The sequence below is a fragment of the Neomonachus schauinslandi genome, chromosome 4 (assembly GCF_002201575.2).
Source record: "Neomonachus schauinslandi chromosome 4, ASM220157v2, whole genome shotgun sequence".
NCBI lineage: Eukaryota > Metazoa > Chordata > Mammalia > Carnivora > Phocidae > Neomonachus > Neomonachus schauinslandi.
Window position 1 is genome coordinate 166,207,545 of NC_058406.1, and position 18,471 is coordinate 166,226,015.

The 18,471-nt window shown below is 38.5% G+C and overlaps 1 pseudogene; it reads left to right on the plus strand.

Moving 5' to 3' along the window:
• Positions 1-17,020: 17,020 nt before the first annotated feature.
• LOC110578936 lies at positions 17,021-17,599 on the plus strand (annotated as a pseudogene).
• The last annotated feature ends 872 nt before the right edge of the window (positions 17,600-18,471 follow it).

Genomic DNA, 18,471 nt, shown 5'->3' on the forward strand with positions numbered 1-18,471 from the left:
AAATAAATGAATAAATAAATAAAATTTAAAAAGAAGTGATGTATTTGTACAACTACTACTCAGCAATTAAAAGAAACAAAGTACTAATGCTGGGAGAAAGATGGCACAGGAACAGGAGACCTAAATTTCATCTGGTCCCAGGAATTCAGCTAGATAGGGATCAAACCATTCTGAATACCTACGAACTCAACAGGAGATGGAAGAAAAGAACAGCAGCAACTCTCTGAACAGAAAAGCAACCACTTTCTGGAAGGTAGGATGTGCGGAGAAGTGAATCTGAGGCGATATTCAGGAGGATAGATGGCGAGGGTAGGGAGCTCCTGTCGGCCGCTACCGGCAAGTGATAGTGCTGCGGAGCACAAAATCAGAACTTTTAGAAGCTGCTCCACCGAGGGACATCGCTCCACTGGCTAAGCGGGGGATGGAACCCTCGCTGGGACAGTGTGGTCTCAGGACCCTCAGGGTCACAGAAAGAACGGGGGTGCCTGAGTGTGGCAGAGCTCCCAGGTGATGGAGCGGGGAAGCCGGCTGCAGAGACAAAGCTGAGGAGTGGGCTCTCAGCTCAGGGTTGCCATAAACTGTGATCTGCGGCACAGTTGGGCCACTGCTCCTCCAGCAGGGACCCAACAAGTGGCAGATCTGGAGAGACTCCCCTTCCTCCCCCAGGAGGAGTGGCATGGGAGCGCGCTGCAGGGATCTGCTGGGTTTGGAGACTCCACATGGGGTCGTGTGACAGAGACAGAAGCACTCAGTCACAGGCCGGGTGAGCACGGACTGCTGCCGGAGACAGGGGAGATGGGAGTGATTGCTTTTCTCTGGGGCTCACTGAGGAGTGGGGCCCCAAGTTCTTGGCTCCTCTGGGGCGGAGATTGGGAGGCTGCCATTTTCACTCTTATCCTCCAAAGCTGTACAAGAGCTCCCGAGAGCAAACCCGAGCAGATTACTTAGCCCAGCCCCGGCAAGGGCAGGGCAATTCCACCTCCGACAAAGACATTTGAGAACCACTACAACAGGCCCCTCCCCAAGAAGATCAGCAAGAAAGGCCAGCCAAGGCCAAGTTTACCAATCAGTGAGAATGGCAGAACTCCAGCCCTAGGGGAATACTGCACATAGAATTCATGGCTTTTTTCCCATGATTCTTTAGTCTTTCAAAGTCAATTTTTTTAATTTTCTTTTTTCTTTTTCTTTTTTTTTTTTTTGAATTTTTCTTTTTCCCTTTTTCAACCAACATCTTATCAATCCCTTTTTAAAATCTTTTTTATTTTTCATTTTTAGAGTCATATTCTATCCATTCATAGTAGTTAACCTTATTTTTGGTATATATATATATAAGTTGTTCTCTCTTTAAAATTTTGGGATACAGTTTCCTCTAACAGACCAAAATATACCCTAATCTCTAGTGTATGGTTTTGTTCTAGTCTCCTGCCTGATCACATTCTCTCCCTTTTTTTTTAAATTTCTCCTCTTTTTCAACCAACTTCTTATCAATTCCTTTTATAAAATCTTTTATAATTTTCATCTTTACAGTCAAATTCCATCCCTTCATCATATTTACCCTTATTTGTGTACATATATAAGTTTTTCTTTAAAATTTTGGGAGGCACTTTCTTCTAACAGACCAAAATACACCCAAAATCTAGTGTGTGGCACTGATCTATGCACCAGCCTGATCATATTTGATCATATTCTGTTTTTTTAATTTCTATTTCTCTTTTTGTTTTCTTTTTTTCTTTTTTCCTTTTCTTTTCCCCCAGTTTTGGGTCTCTTCTGATTTGTTTAGTGTATCTTTTTCTGGGGTTGTTGTTACCCTGTTAGCATTTTGTTCTCTCATTCATCTATTCTCCTCTGGACAAAATGACAAGATGAAAAAACTCACCTCAAAAAAAAAGAACAAGAGGCAGTACCGACTGCCAGGGACCTAATTTATACGGACATTAGTAAGATGTCAAAACTAGAGTTCAGAATGACGATTACAAAGATACTAGCTGGACTTGAAAAAAGCATGGAAGATACTAGAGAAACCCTTTCTGGAGAAATAAAAGAACTAAAATCTAACCAAGTTGAAATCAAAAAGGCTATTAATGAGGTGCAATCAAAAAAGGAGGCTCTAACTGCTAGGATAAATGAGGCAGAAGAATTAGTGATATAGAAGACCAAATGATGGAGAATACAGGAGCTGAGAAAAAGAGATAAACAACTACTGGATCATGAGGGTAGAATTTGAGAGATAAGCGATACCATAAGATGAAACAATATTAGAATAATTGGGATCCCAGAAGAGAAAGAGAGAGGGGGCAGAAGGTATATTGGAGCAAATTATAGCAGCGAACTTCCCCAATTTGGGGAAGGAAACAGGCATCAAAATCCAGGAGGCACAGAGAACCCCCCTCAAAATAGGTCAACACCCCAACATCTAATAGTAAAACTTACAAGTCTCAAAGACAAAGAGAAAATCCTGAAAGCAGCTTGGGACAAGAGGTCTGTAACCTACAATGGTAGAAACATTAGATTGGCAACAGACCTATCCACAGAGACCTGGCAGGCCAGAAAGGACTGACATGATATATTCAGAGCACTAAACGAGAAAAATATGCAGCCAAGAATACTATATCCAGCTAGGCTGTCACTGAAAATAGAAGGAGAGATAAAAAGCTTCCAACAAACAAAACTAAAAGAATTTGCAAACACCAAACCAGCCCTACAAGAAATACTTTTGGTCCTCAAAGCAAAGAAAGAGCCTAAAAATAACAAAGACCAGAAAGGAACACAGACAATATACAGTAACAGTCACCTTACAGGCAATACGATGGCACTAAATTCATATCTTTCAATAGTTACCCTGAATGTAAATGGGCTAAATGCCCCAATCAAAAGACACAGGCTATCAGATTAGATAAAAAGACAAGACCCATTGATATGCTGTCTGCAAGAGACTCATTTTAGACCCAACGACACCTCCAGATTGAAAGGGAGGGGGTGGAAAACCCTTTACTAGGCTAATGGACATCAAAAGAAAGCTGGGGTGGCAATCCTTATATCAGACAAATTAGATTTTAAACAAAAGACTATAAGAGATGAGGAAGGACACTACATAATACTTAAAGGGTCTATCCAACAAGAAGATCTAACAATTGTAAATATTTATGCCCCTAACATGGGAGCAGCCAATTATATAAGCCAACTAATAACAAAATCAAAGAAACACACTCAAAATAATACAATAATAGTAGAGGACTTTAACACCCCCCTCACTGAAATGAACAGATCACCTAAGCAAAATATCAACAAGGAAATAAAGGCTTTAAATGACACACTGGACCAGATGGACTTCACAGATATATTCAGAACATTCCATCCCAAAGCAACAGAATACACATTCTTCTCTAGCGCCCATGGAACATTCTCCAGAATAGACCACATCCTAGGTCACAAATCAGGTCTCGACCAGTACCAAAAGACTGTGATCATTCCCTGCATATTTTCGGACCACAATGCTTTGAAACTAGAACTCAATCACAAGAGGAAAGTCAGAAAGAACTCAAATACATGGAGGCTAAAGAGCATCGTACTGAAGAATGAATGGCTCAAACAGAAAACTAAAGAAGATTTTAAAAAATTCATGGAAACAAATGAAAATGAAAACACAACTGTTCAAAATCTTTGGGATACAGCAAAGGCAGTCCTAAGAGGAAAGTATATAGCAATCAAACCTTTCTCAAGAAACAAGAAAGATCTCAAATACACAACCTAACCCTACACCTAAAGGAGCTGGAGAAAGAACAGCAAATAAAGCCTAAACCCAGCAGGAGAAGAGAAATAATAAAGATCAGAGCAGAAATCAATGAAATAGAAACCAAAAGAATAGTAGAACAGATCAACGAAACTAGGAGCTGGTTCTTTGAAAGAATTAATAAAATTGATAAACCCCTGGCAAGACTTATCAAAAAGAAAAGAGAAAGGACTCAAATAAATAAAATCATGAATGAAAGAGGAGTGATCACAACCAACACCAAAGAAATACAAACAATTATAAAAACATATTCTGAGCAACTATATACCAGCAAATTAGATAATCTGGAAGAAATGGATGCAGTCCTAGAGATGTATAAACTAACAAAACTGAACCAGGAGGAAATAGAAAACCTGAACAGACCCATAACCACTAAGGAAATTGAAGCAGTAATCAAAAATCTCCCAACAAATAAGAGCCCAGGGCCAGATGGTTTCCCAGGGGAATTCTACCAAACATTTAAAGAATTAATACCTATTCTTCTGAAACTGTTCCAAAAAATAAAAATGGAAGGAAAACTTCCAAACTCATGTTATGAGGCCAGCATTACCTTGATCCCAAAAACAGACAAAGACCCCATCAAAAAGGAAAACTACAGACCAACATCCCTGATGAACATGGATGCAAAAATTCTCACCAAAATACTAGCCAATAGGATCCAACAGTACATTAAAAGGATTATTCACCACGAACAAGTGGGATTTATTCCTGGGCTGCAATGTTGGTTCAACATCTGCAAATCAATCAATATGATACAATACATTAATAAAAGAAAGAACAAGAACCATATGATCCTCTCAAAAGATGCAGAAAAAGCATTTGACAAAGTACAGCATTCTTTCTCGATTAAAACTCTTCACAGTGTATGGGTAGAGGGTACATACCTCAGTATCATAAAAGCCATCTATGAAAAACCCACAGCGAATATCATACTCAATGGGGTAAAACTGAGAGCTTTTCCCCTAAAGTCAGGAACACGGCAGGGATGTCCACTATCACCACTGCTATTCAACATAGTACTAGAAGTCCTAGCCTCAGCAATCAGACAACAAAGAGAAATAAAAGGCATCAAATCGGCAAAGAAGAAGTCAAACTTTCACTCTTTGCAGATGATATGATACTTTATGTGGAAAGCCCAAAAGACTCCTCCCCAAAACTGCTAGAACTCATACAGGAATTCAGTAAAGTGGCAGGTTATAAAATCAATGCACAGAAATCAGTGGCATTTCTATACACCAACAACAAGACAGAAGAAAGAGAAATTAAGGAGTCAATCCCATTTACAACTGCCCCCAAAACCATAAGATACCTAGGAATAAATCTAACCAAAGAGGCAAAGGATCTGTACTCAGAAAACAGAATACTCATGACAGAAATTGAGGAAGACACAAAGAAATGGAAAAACATTCCATGCTCATGGATTGGAAGAACAAATATTGTGAAGATGTCAATGCTACCTAGAGCAATCTACACATTTAATGCAATCCCTATCAAAATACCATCAACTCTTTTCATGGAAATGGAACAAATAATCCTAAAATTTGTATGGAACCAGAAAAGACCCCAAACAGCCAGAGAAATGTTGAAAAAGAAAAAACAAAGCTGGTGGCATCACAATTCCAGACTTCAAGCTCTATTACAAAGCTGTAATCATCAAGACAGTATGGAACTGGCACAAAAACAGACACATAGATCAATGGAACAGATAGAGAGCCCAGAAATGGACCCTCAACTCTATAGTCAACTAATGTTCGACAAAGCAGGAAAGAATGTCCAATGGAAAAAAGACAGTCTCTTCAACAAATGGTGTTGGGAAAATTGGACAGCCACAAGTAGAAGAATGAAACTGGGCCATTTCCTTACAGCACACAAAAATAGGCTCAAATTGGATGAAAGACCTAAGTGTGAGACAGGAATCCATCAAAATCCTAGAGGAGAACACAGGCAGCAACCTCTTCGATCTCCGCTGCAGCAACTTCTTCCTAGAAACATTGCCAAAGACAAGGGAAGCAAGAGCAAAAATGAACTATTGGGACTTCATCAAGATAAAAAGCTTTTGCAAAGCAAAGGAAACAGTCAACAAAACCAAAAGACAACTGACAGAATGGAAGAAGATTTTGCAAATGACATATCAGATAAAGGGCTAGTATCCAAAATCTATAAAGAACTTATCAAACTCAAAACCCAAAGAACAAAGAAGCCAATCAAGAAATGGGCAGAAGACATGAACAGACATTTCTGCAAAGAATACATCCAAATGGCCAACAGACACATGAAAAATGCTCAACATCACTTGGCAACAGGGAAATACAAATCAAAACCACAATGAGATACCACCTCACACCAGTCAGAATGGCTAAAATTAACAAGTCAGGAAATAACAGATGTTGGCGGGGATGTGGAGAAAGGGGAACCCTCCTACACTGTTGGTGGGAATGCAAGCTGGTGCAGCCACTCTGGAAAACAGTATGGAGGTTCCTCAAAATTTGAAAATAGAGCTACCCTATGACCCAGCAATTGCACTACTGGGTATTTACCCCAAAGCTACAAATGTAGGGATCCGAAGGGGTATGTGCACCCCATTGTTTATAGCAGTAATGTCTACAATAGCCAAACTATGGAAAGAGCCAAGATGTCTATCAACAGATAAATGGATAAAGAAGATGTGGTATATATACACAATGGTATATTATGCAGCCATCAAAAAAAATCTTGCCATTTGCAATGATGTGGATGGAACTGGAGGGTATTACACTAAGCGAAATAAGTCAATCAGAGAAAGACATGTATCATATGATCTCACTGATATATGAGGAATTCTTAATCTCAGGAAAGAAACTGAGGGTAGCTGGAGTGGTGGGGTGTGGGAGGGATGGGGTGACTGGGTGATAGACATTGGGGAGGGTATGTGCTATGGTGAGAACTGTGAATTGTGTAAGACTGATGAATCACAGACTTGTATCTCTGAAACAAATAATACATTTTATGTTTAAAAAAAAGAAGAAGAAGATAGTAGGAAGGGAAAAATTAAGGGGGGAAATTGGAGGGGGAGACGAACAATGAGAGACTATGGACTCTGAGAAACAAACTGAGGGTTCTAGAGGGGAGAGGGGTGGGGGGATGGGTTAGTCTGGTGATGGGTATTAAAGAGGGCAGGTATTGAATGGAGCACTGGGTGTTATACGCAAACAATGAATCATGGAACACTACATCAAAAACTAAGGATTAACAAATTAAATTTAAATAAAAAAATTAAAAAAAAGAAATAAACTACTAACATATACAACATGGATGAATCTCAAAAATACCATATTTAGCCAGGTAGAACAACAGTGTGTGATCCTATTCTTTACAAAACTAATCCTTAGATACAGAAAACAGTTCAGTGGATTGGGCTTGAGAAGGAAGTTGATTGCAAAAAGGCATGAGGGGAAAATTAAAGGTAATGAAAATATTTTTTATTTTTATTGTGCTGGAATAAACCAAATACATTTCTCAAACCTTATTAAACTGTAAGAGTAAATTTGGATCATTTTATTGTGTGTAAATTTTGCCTCAATAAAATTGATAAAAACAAACAATTATATGGAGAGAATTTGTCTATAAAGTGAGAAAATAAAAAGCAATAGACAACCTAGTAGCTAGAGATTCTTAGAAATTCAACCAGTGAGACAATTTGCATCAGGAACAAAGTATTTTTTAACCTGTCAGTACCCTTTTTTTCTCATTGTAAAATAGGGATCATATAAGTACTTCTTACATAGGATTGCCCTGATAATCAAATTAGTCAATATATGTAAAGCAGTTAGAATAAATCCTGAAATATTAAGAATTCAATAAAGGTTAGCTATAGTTGTCATTGCTTCTACTAAGAGTCAAAACTATACCAGGCGTGTGGAGGGTATAGTGATAAGCACTGTGGATGACCCCACTCTTGGGGAGCTTAGGTTTTAGTGGGAAGCAAGACCAGGTAATTCTCAGTCCACGGTGAGGTACTCTGGGAGACTGGTGGACAAGTGCCCCTTTACAGTCATGTAAGCTTCCCAACATTTGTCACATGAAAATTTATTTTCTGCCTTTCTCTTGGAAAATAAACGGGTGGAATTGACATTGTGGGTATTGCCTATTATTATTACATAATTTATAATATAATCTGTATGTACATTTCCCAGAGAACAATTTATATGTACTGAAACAAAAGGAATATGTATTTCTTGATAACTTAGTTTGAAATTTTGCTTGCTATTTTTATGTTGCTCTTAGGAAAAAAGCAAAGGAACTTCCTTCAAAGGAGAACAAAATTATGATCGGATGTTACTATGGCTCATCATGTCAGCCTCGGGAGACATGTTAAAACAGTCAGGAATCTGACTTTCAAGAAATCATTTGGACATGTCCTTTGGGCTTGGGTTGAGGGTATCATTTCTATGTCCAACTTCGGAGACCAAAGTGCCTGCTGTAGTAGTTTCCTGTGGCTACAGCAAAAAACTACCACAAACTGGGCGGCATAAGACACCACATATTTATTCTCTCACACTTCTGGAGGCTAGAAATCCTAAATCAAGGTGTCCACAAGGCCTCACTTTTCTGGAAGCTCTGGGAAGAGAATCCATTTTATGTTTCTCTCCTAACTTCTAGTGGCTTCTGGTAACCCTTGGAACTCTGACTTTTAACTACATCAGTCCAATCTCTTCCTCCTTCTTCACATGGCCTTCTCCTCTATTTGTTCTTTTCTTTTGCTTTTATAAGGACATTTGTCATTGGATTTAAATCTTATCCGAGTAATCCAGGATGATCTCATCTCAAGATCCTGAACTTCATTATGTCTGCAAAGACCCTTTTGCCAAATAAGGTAACATTCACAGGTTCCAGGAATTTGGACATGAACGTATCTTTTTGGGAGTCACCATTCAACCCACTACACATCCATCTTCCTACCGTGCTTGGATTTTTTAGATAATCCCCATGTTCTACAGAGGACAAAAATGTAATTCTGGGATTACTGAATATTACTTAGCATTGCCAGAATGAAGGAATAAAGGAAACAGGGGAATAACTGAATTTAAGATTCATGAGGACAGACATTGTGTATGTTATTCACTCTTATTCCACAACACCTATAACAGTGCCCAGCATATATACAGTTTTTTTTTTTTAAGAGAGAGAGACCGAGTGAGAGCACAAGCAGGGGTGGGGGAGGGGCAGAGGAAGAGGGAGAGAGAGAATTTTAAGTAGGCTCCACACCCAGCGTGGAGCCTGATGGGACTCGATCTCATGACCCTGAGATCATGACCTGAGCTAAAATAAAGAGTCAGACGCTTAACCAACTAAACCACCCAGGGACCCCTAGGAGATTTTTGGTAGATGTTTATTAATTCTAAGAATGAATAGATAACTCACAAACTAGTCTTTGTATCTTGGTGTCCTGATAGAATCAAATTTGGCCTCACTTAATCAATGAAATTTTGGTAAGGCCCCCAAGCAAAGAGACTATAACAAGAAAAAGCTAATGCTGACTCCTGGTAGCACAGGGTAGCAGAAATGCTCCTGGTGACCCAAGTTGGGCCAGGATCAGAGGGAAAATGAATCCCATGGTGGGGGCAGCTGCAGAGCCAGGAGAGAGGCAAAGCTTCATTCTAGGCTCTGAGGCAATGAGTCTCCCTCTTCCAGTTATCGCAAATATATCTCTTTCCCATGATCATTCAGCAGGTCTTTTGACAGTTGAGAATGAGAGATTATATCCTTTTTGAAGCTTTCAACTACAGGAAACCATAGACTTAAAAAAGCGAAACAATAACAAAAACTAACTCTTCATGTGTTTTCCTGTAAAGAGAAAGTGGATAGGGGACTCCCAGGAGCATCCATTCTTCAAATTCTCATCCCCTGGGTTTGCCCAGAGATTACCTGATTAGGAGGCTTTCACCCAAAAATTATGAGCTACAGGGAAACGCAGTGATTGGGGCAAACAGATCAGTCAAGAAATTCTCTGAGTGACACTCTTTATGGCCTTCCAAGAGACACTTGACCACTCTGTGTCTCAATTATTGGCAAACTGGGGACAGTGGTAACAACACTTGCTTACCCTACAGGGATGCTGTAAGGGCCAATTAACCGTGGGCAATGTCACTGGAGATTGAAGGATGAGTGCCATTATGTAGTTACAAGGCATTATTACTGTAGTGTGAGTGGCGAATGGAAAGTAGAGGCTTAGCAAGGAAATTCATGGGTCTGCCTTGCAGCAGCTTCCCGATAAATTGCCAGTAAAGCCTTCCTAATTTATCTCATTCTGCCTGCATGGTGACTTATACCTGACAGTCTCTGCGGAAGACAGAGAAGAAGAACGAGGCAGCCAAGCCAGGTACAAAACATGGACAACATGAAATCAGGCACCACAGAAGAGGTTTCTTCTGAAGCTGAATTTTAATCATCCCTTTACATTCTATCTTGAATATTGATTGAGCAAGGGCCATGGGAGGGGTTTGCCATGAAATTAGAGAGAAAGGGATAAATTCTGAAGATGAATTTCACCTGGAATCATTAGGCAGTGACCTTTAGGATTTAAACTGGTGTTCATCAGCTTGACTTCAGATCCTCTAGAGAGAAATGGGACACAAAACTGAGCCACAAGTCCAGACAGTGTAGGCTGATGGCTCTGTCTGAGCCTTTCGATAATGTATGAAGCCGATTTGGGCCACACCAAAAGGCTGCCTTAAGAGCAGAAATGAAAATACATAAGCAATTACAGAGCTGCAGGGTCAGTTTTGGGGAGAGGGCCTGGAAAAATTAAAGAATGTCTTCAAAACCAAACCAATATGCCAAACCCCACTTGGGGACTCTGGCCCAATGCCAGGCCAGATGTGTTTATGACTAGCTCCTTGTGGTGGGCAAAAGAGAAAAAAAATGGATTTGCATAAGAAAATAAAGAGACAACCGAGAAAAAAAAAAAAAGAAAAAAGAAAAGAAAGAGACGTCTTTAGACACAGAAAAGCCTAGACTACTAGGACAAAAAACATCTGCTCAACAGAAATCTGATTCTGCCAGTCGACCAAGGAGATTTAGGGATTTAAGAGAAAATCCAAAAACCTGGAATACCTCCGAGTGCTAAAAAATGCGGAAGATTTTTGGAGCCTGAGAAACCATTTGGGCATGGGAGAGAAGGGCCACGGGGCATGGGAGGTGGGAATTCTCACCATTTTCCAAAGCCGTTAATTCCTCTGCCTTTATAATCCTTATCATCACTGAGCTCTTATGTCAGACACTGTGCTAAGTGGTTTAGATATATTGTCACGCCTAATTGTTGCAACAGCTGTGTAAGTTAGAGACTGAAATTATTCCCATTTAAGACATGAGCAATCTGAGGCTCAGACAGGTTATAAAACTTTCTCACAACCCCAGAGTTAACAACTGGTAAATCTGAGACTCAACCCTGAGACTTTGACTCCAGCGGCCTTGTTTAAATACTAATATTGTTCTCTCTCCTGAAACGCCTTTCTGGGCAATAAAACACCTTCTGAGGTAAGTGCTACTGAAATTCCTACCAGGATTACAGCTCAGATGAAATGGAACAAATGCCCTACAAAATGCTATTAAGAAAATGCTATGGGATTGTGTTGAAAGAAGAGAGAAATTCCACTGGGCTGAGGAAAATGGATGAGACAAAGACGAGAGAGGAGAGGCAGCATGGAGGCAGAGACTGAACTTTTCACTGGCCTTTTTAGGATGAAGTAATTGCCACCTCATAAAATCCTCACAGCAGTCCTCTGAAGCACGTAGCATTTTTACCTATTTTACAAATAGGGAAACTGAAGCAGAAAAATGTGCAATATGCAACTCATAGTTATAAATACAACGGAAGGATTAGGAGCTAGAGCGCCATGTTGGGGTCTTGAGCTCTAAAGACCTCATTCTTTCTGTTAAATTGCACTGCACGATGGGAAGTGGCATCAAGGTGGGGCTTGCGTACCGACTAGGGTTTCCACAGGAAGAACAGGAAACATATTCCAGATAAAAGAGAGTGTGAGCCGACAGCATCATACACAGGAAGAAAAACAAAAGGAGACAGTATGTGAGATTGAAGATGCAGAGGTGGGAAAGTGCAGTGAATTTTTGCAAAACTCTAAATAGTCTAATTTAGATAAATGTGAAGGATCAGAAGAGGTCTGGAAAAGAATGGCTCCCAAAGTCAGAATTTTACCTTGTTCAAGGGGTACGAACCTTCATTCTGGACAGACAGTTACTGCAGGTTAACTAAACTTATTGTGGCAATCTTTGCAAAGTATATATAAATCAAACCACTATGCTGTACACGGTAAACTTACATAGCATTATATGTTAATTATATCTCAACAAAACTGGAAAAAATAAAAAAATAAAACATTTTTAAGAGAAGGTGATCAGTGAGGTACAACCACATCAGTATATATGCTGTGTGGGAACTGAAAAGTTGCTGCTGGCCTCCTCTCCTGAATCCGGCCCAGGAGGTACCAGTAGAAGCAAAAGGAAGATTGAGAAATCTATCAAAGTAAGAAAAAACAGAGAAACACCAGGGATAAGGGAAAACAATGGGTTAGGTCCTTGCATATGTTTTGGGTGTAGTCATCAATGCAGAGCATCTGGATAGGGAGCAAAGAAACAATTTTCCGTGCACTATTTTCTCTCCCCAACATCCCCTTGAGACTACTAAACTACAAAGCAGATCAAGAGCAACCCAGCACAGACCCTGCAGTGAGGCAGGGAAACTTGGGGTGATGCTAACGTCCTCCTGGAGTATATAGCAGCTAACCACAGGTGCTAACAGGTCTGGCTGGCCTTTCCGTGCTCCCTCCTCCCTGAACATCCCCTCCCCACACCGAGTGCTAAGTGACTACAACTAAGGTTAACCATCCTTGATTAAGAGCAGTGCCAAGATCAATATACGAGTCATAATTCATTTCATCAAATACTTTCTCTGCATCAGTTAAAACTGTCATATGGATTTTCTCCTTTATTCCATTAATGTGGTGAATTAAATTGACTGGTTTTCAAATGTTACACCAACCTCACATTCTTAGGATTAACCTTACTTGGTGATGATATATAATCCTTTTCATATAGGACTAGATTTGATTTGCAAATATCAAATTTGCATCCATGTTCAAGAGGGGTATTAATCTGTACTTTTTTGAGAGAGAGAACATGTGGAGGGGCAGAGGGAGAGAGAGAGAGAGAGAGAGAATCTTGAGCAGGCTCCATATCCAGGGAGGAGCCCGAGGTGGGGCTCAATCTCACCATCCAAGATCATGACCTGAGACAAAACCAAGAGTCAGACACTTAACTAACTGTGCCACCCCGGGGCCCCTTAATTGGTAGTTTTACTTATTTTTTAATGTTTGTTTTGTATTGTAATTTCTTTGCCAGATTTCGGTATTGGTGTTTTGAAGTTCTCAAAAGAAGTTTGGAAGTGTTCTCTCCCTTTCTATTTTCTGAAAGAGATTGCATAAATTTGGTGACAATTCTTCCTTAAATGTTTGATAGCATTTACTAAAGAACCATCTGGGCCAGCAGTTTTCTTCACGTGAAGATTATTGACAACAATTTCAGCTGATTTAATAAATGCAGAACTGTTGCTATTTTCTGTTCCATCTTGTGTTAGTGTTGGTAAATTTTATTTTCAAGGAATGTGTGTGTTTCAACTAAATTGTGACCTAGTGTTGTTCATAGCATTCTCTTATTTTTTACTGAATATCTGCTGAATCAACAGTGACTATTCCTCTATCATTTCTGAAAGCATATTAGTACATTATGTTTTTGCTCCTTTTCTTCTGTCCAATCTGGCTAAGGGTTTATGAATTCATTAATCCTTTCAAAGAACCATCTTTTCCCTAAGTTAATTTTCCCTCTTGTTTGCTTATTTCTACTTCGTGGACATTTACTCTAATATTTATTAGAAAATCTTCCTTCTTTGTGTTTATTTCACTTCTCTTTTTCTTGTTTCTTAAAGTAAAATTTAATTGTAGACTCTTTTTTGTTTTTTAAGATTTTATTTATCCATTTGAGAGAGAGAGGCAGAAAGAGCACGAGCAGGGGGAGAGGCAGAGGGAGAGGGAGAAGCGGACTCCCCGCTGAGACAGGACCTCCCCTCCTCAGTGTGGGGCTCTATCCCAGGACCTGGAGATCATGACCTGAGCCAAAGGCAGACACTTAACCGTCTAAGCCACCCAGGCGCCCCTTATTGTAGACTTTCGGTTTCTTACATGGGCATTTAGGATGATACATTTATTTTTAAACGTTCTGAAAATTTTAATTTGTTGTCCTTTTATTGTCATCCAGTTCAAAATATTTTTAATTTTCTTTGCTTTACTGAGTTATAGATTACTTAGAAGTGTTGTTTTATTTTCAAATATTCAGAGTTTTCCTAGATTATTTTGTTTCAATTCAGTAATTAGGGAACATACTCCGCATAATTTCAATAATTTTAAATTTGTTAAAATTCATTTTATGGTGCAGTACACAGTCTATCTCATTGAATGTACCACATACACTTCAAGAGAATGGGCATACTGTATGTCTTTAGTGCATTTTACTATAATTATCAATTAGGTCAAGGTAGTTGATAGTGTTTGTCAGACTAGGTTTTTACTGGTTTTGCTGTTACTTGTTTATCAATTGCTAAGAGAGAGGTGGTCACATTCCCAAATATTATTTGAAATACTCCCTCCCTTTAATTTTGTTAATTTTTGCTTCATCTATTTTAAAGCTCTGTTATGAAGTGAATATACATTTAGAGTTGGCATGTCTTCACAATAAACTGACTATCGTGTTATTATGGAATGCCCTTCTTTATCTCTTTGTCTTGAAGTACTGATTTTATTTGATACTAATATAGTTACTAACCCTCCTTATATTTGCTGTTTGTATATTATTTTTTTCTATCCCTTTATTTTGAATCTCTTTATTTCTATATAAATTGCATCTTTTATACAGCATACAGATGAAGAGGGGGGTATTACTGCTTTTTTTTTCTCTTTTAATAATTTCTGCCTTTTAGTTGTTTAGTTCATAATAGCTAATATTGATGTGATTTGATATCGTCTACCGCCTTAATATTTATTTTCTTTTTTTTCTCCTCTCTATTTCTATCTCTGTGCTCTTCATTTCTTGACTCCTTTTGGATCATTTGAATATTTTATTAGAATTCCATTTCAAGTTATCTTTTGGCTTCTGGATTATACCTCTGTTATTTTTTAAAGCTGGTACTCTGAATTACAATATATATCCCTAACTTTTCACAGCCTACTTAGAGTTAGTATCATCCCTTTCATGTAAAATGTGAAAATTTTACAATCACAGAGACCCATCTACCACCCCATTGTTCTTTATGCTACAGTTATCATATCTATTATAAAAGTGGTAAGAAAATGTTATTTGTTTTCAACAGTCAAATGTATTTTAAAGAAATTGGTAAGAAAAATATACAGTATTTATCATTTCTAATGCTGTTTGTTTGTTATAAAAGATCTGAGTTTCCTTTCAGGTAACATTTTCCTAGAGCCTGAAGAATTTCTTCTAGCATTCCTTGGAGTCTTATGTCTGCTGGTAATGAATACTCTTAGTCTTATTGCATCTGAAAATGTCTTTATTTTGCCTTCATTTCTGAAGGTTATTTTCATGGGATGTAGATTTCTGGGTTGACAGTTTTGTTTTTCTTTCAGCTTTAAAGATGTTTTCCCACTGTCTTATGGCTTTCTTAGTTTCTGATGAGAATTCAGGAGTCTTTTGAATTGCTGCATCCCTGTACATTGTGTACTGCTTTTCTCTAGCTGCTTTTTAGAGTTTTCATCTTTGGGTTTCAGTAGATTGACTATGATTCCTAGCTGTGGTTTACTTCTTAATTATTCTGCTGTGGGTTCACTGAACTTCTTGAGAGACCATATTTATGCCTTTACCTAAATTCAAAAAACTGTCCAACATCGATTCTTCAAAATGGTATCAAGGCAAAATTCACATAACATAAAATTAACTATTTAACAGTTTGATGGCCTTTAGTATATTCTCAATGTTGTGCAACCATCACCTCTACCTAGTTCAAAATATTTTCATCACCCCTAATGGCAATCCTCTACCCATTAAGCAGCTACTCCTCAGCCCTCTCTCCACCAGCCCGTGACAACTACTAATCTGCTTTCTGTCCTATGGATTTACCTATTCTAAATATTTCATATAAATGAAATTGTATAATTTCTGACCTTTTGTGTCTGGCTTCTTTCACTGAGCATAATGATTTTGATGTTCATTCATGTTGTAACATGTATCAGCCCTTCATTTTTATGGCTGGATAATATTCTATTACATGGTTATACATATTTTATTTACCTCTCCATCCACTGGGGGACACTTCAGTTATTTCCATCTTTTGGCTATTGTAATTAGTGCTTCTGTGAGCATGTACAGATATTTCTTAGAATACCTCTTTTTAATTATTTTCCTCAATGGTTGCATCATTTGACATCCCCACCAGCAACATACATGGGTTCCAATTTCTCTACATCCTCACCGACACTGGCTATTTTGTTGTTGCTTTTTTTAGCAACAGTGAGTCAGAAAAAAATTTGAAGACACAAAAACACAAAGAACAAACAAAAAGAAAAATCAGACTACATCCCAATGGGTGTGAAATGGTAATTCATTGTGGTTTTGATTTTTGTTTCTCTAATATGTAAAGATATTAAGCATCTTTTCATGTGCTAGTTGGCTTTTTGTACATCTTCTTTGGAGAGATGTCTATTGAAGTCTTTTGCTCACTTTTAAACCGTGTTATTTGTCTTTTTGTTGTTCTGTTGTGTTATTTATATATTATGGATATTAGACTTTTATCAGATATATGATTTGCAAATATTTTCACTCAGTCTATACACTGTCTTTTCACTTTCTTGATAAATGTCCTTTGATGCACAAAATTTTTAATTTTGATGTAGTCTGATTTTTCTTTTTGTTTGTTCTTTGTGTTTTTGTGTCTTCAAATTTTTTTCTGACTCACTGTATCTTTCTTATCTTCTGCAATGCCAGTTACACGTACACTAGACATTTGGTATTGTGCTTCAGGTCCTGAGGCTCTCTCTTCTTCAGACTCTTTCATTTGTCATCTCCATGCTGTCAAGTTGACCTAGTACTTTAAAAATTTTCCTTTGCATCATTACACATAGCCACTTTAAAATCTATGTGTTCTAGCTCTTTGCCACATCTCCTGCAAGAATGAAGACAATTCTCAGCAATCAGACTGTCGACATTCCAGAAAATGTCGACATCACTCTGAAGGGATGCACAGTTATTGTGAAGGGACCCAGAGGAACCCTACGAAGGGACTTCAATCACATCAATGTATAACTCAGTCTTCTCGGAAAGAAAAAGAAGAGGCTCCAAGGTGACAAATGGTGGGGAAATAGAAAAGAGCTGGCTACTGTTCGCACTATCTGTAGTCATGTACAGAACATGATCAAGGGCGTTACACTGGGCTTCCGTTACAAGATGAGGTCTGTGTATGTTCACTTCCCCATCAACGTTGTTATTCAGGAGAATGGTTCTCTTGTTGAAATCCGAAATTTCTTGGGTGAGAAATACATCCACAGGGTTCAGATGAGGCCAGGTGTTGCTTGTTCTGTATCTCAAGCCCAAAAAGATGAGTTAATTCTTGAAGGAAATGACATTGAACTTGTATCAAACTCAGCTGCTTTGATTCAGCAAGCCACAACTGTTAAAAACAAGGATATCAGAAAATTTTTGGATGGTATCTATGTTTCTGAAAAAGGAGAAGTTCAGCAGGCTGATAAATAAGATCTGAGTTGTCCCTCTACAGAAACAGCAAGATGCTGGATGATTTTTCAGACTTATTTGCAATATTTTAAAGATGCAATAAAAGCTATACTAAAATCTATGGGTTCTAATCCCTGTTGGGCTTAGTGGTTTGTTTATTCTTTTTTTTGAGAATGAATCATATTTTCCTAGTTCTTCAAATGTTAAGTAATTTTCTATTATATCCTGGAAAGTAACTCCACTATATTCCTCTAGAGAATGGGTATTTTGGTTGTTTTGGTAGACAAATAACTTGGTTGAATTCAAGATGCAACTATTTTTGGGGAAAGGGTTCTAACCTCAATCCAGTTCCTTTATCTGTAGCTGGACTGCTTTAATTCTGCACCCCCCCCCCAACATATGTGGCTTCATGGTTAGAGAATTGGGTAGAATTTATTTACAAAATTCAGGGCTCTCTCTCTTGCTCTTTCTTTTCCTGGATACGACCCATCCCTTTACTTTCCAGCAGCTGTGGTTCCCCTGAATTCTGTCCTCTGGTTCATTAGGCCAGAAAGTCTGTTTTCTATCAAGGTTTTAAGCTTTAGCCAACTTTCAGGCTAACAGCTAAAATAATGGGAAATTTATCCCATTCTGTTCTCTTCTTGCAAGTTTTGACTCTCCTTCAGAGTCTGCCTTTTTTTGTTCACTGCCTGGTACCTCCAGGTATTTTTTTATTTTGTCCAGAGTTGAGGGTTGTTGCTCACAGGAGGTAGGTCCTGTTGGGGCTTACACCACCATACACCAGCAACAGAACAGCTTTATAGCTTTTTGAAAATATTCTCATCACAACATGTACCACATTTGATTTTAGCTACTTACATCTTGCCTTCTCTTTCTGTTAGACTGCTCTTCTT